General features: G+C 41.8%; 1 protein-coding gene across 2 annotated transcripts in view; it reads left to right on the plus strand.

Annotated features, from left to right (window-relative positions):
* The window catches only part of TMEM207 (transmembrane protein 207), a 20747-nt gene extending 20541 nt beyond the window's left edge, over window positions 1–206 (plus strand). For both annotated transcript variants that reach the window (XM_074297873.1, XM_074297872.1), the window contains one exon: window positions 1–206. This exon is cut by the window's left edge and continues 1089 nt beyond it. The gene's annotated coding sequence lies outside the window, so the exon portion shown is untranslated.
* The last annotated feature ends 939 nt before the right edge of the window (window positions 207–1145 follow it).

Genomic DNA, 1145 nt, shown 5'->3' on the forward strand with positions numbered 1-1145 from the left:
GGGTCAGCCAGCTGCAGTCGGCTCTCCTTGACTAAAACTTTTGCTCCATGCTGTCTCTCTGTGAGAGAGAAAATGCTCGGCTCCTCAGACAGAAACATTAGGGGGTTAGCATTGTAGATGTCTTAAGTCCTTGGAAGATAGGATATTAAAAAAGTCCAAAATGTATCCACTTAGATTGTTTAATTAAATCTTTGGGAAGCTCAGATCCTTTGGTTGTATTTGCCTTTTGGTTAATTTTCATTTCTCAAATTGACTTTTTCCCCTTCTCTCTTTCATCCTTAATTTCACCAAGAAGTCTCTGATGTTCCAAGTTCCTGGAAGGTTCCCCAACTTTGTAAGGGAGCTGAGAACATTAGAGAGAATCCTTTTATATTTTTTTTATTCATTTTTCCAAATTATCCCCTCCCTCCCTCCACTCCCTCCCCCGATGACAGGCAATCCCATACATTTTACATGTGTTACAGTATAACCTAGATACAATATATGTGTGTAAATACCATTTTCTTGTTGCACATTAAGTATTAGCTTCCGAAGGTATAAATACCCTGGGTAGATAGACAGTAGTGCTAACAATTTACATTCACTTCCCAGTGTTCCTTCTCTGGGTGTAGTTGTTTCTGTCCATCATTGATCAACTGGAAGTGAGCTGGATCTTCTTTATGTTGAAGATTTCCATTTCCATCAGAATACATCCAGAGAGAATCCTTTTAATTGGGAGTCCTAAGATCTGAATTTGACTTCTTGGTTTGCAATCCGCTGGCTGGGCCATCTTGGGCAAATCCCTAAGTCTCAGTCCTCCTCAGATGAAAATGGGATCCATGCAGACCCCCTCCAGCTAACCCTCCCGACCCCTGACTTTCTCCCAGAGTGGCAACTGCCATTTCTTTCTGTCCTCTCCATGTAAGAGGTAGCTATTACTATAAATACCCAGCAGAGGGCGAGGTGGATCACAGAGCACTCAGAAATGGGCCAGATTGAAATAAATGCATCCATGGGTCCAAGGAGGAACTGATTTCTAATAGTTCTCTAGCTCTGGGCCAGTTTGTATCAGGATAAAATCAGCAGATCATTGACTGAGAGCTCATGGAATTCTCAAAGGTGATTGGTTCCAAGAAGGGAGGAATTCAGAATCGATTAATCAACAG

The sequence above is a fragment of the Sminthopsis crassicaudata genome, chromosome 3, assembly GCF_048593235.1.
Source record: "Sminthopsis crassicaudata isolate SCR6 chromosome 3, ASM4859323v1, whole genome shotgun sequence".
NCBI lineage: Eukaryota > Metazoa > Chordata > Mammalia > Dasyuromorphia > Dasyuridae > Sminthopsis > Sminthopsis crassicaudata.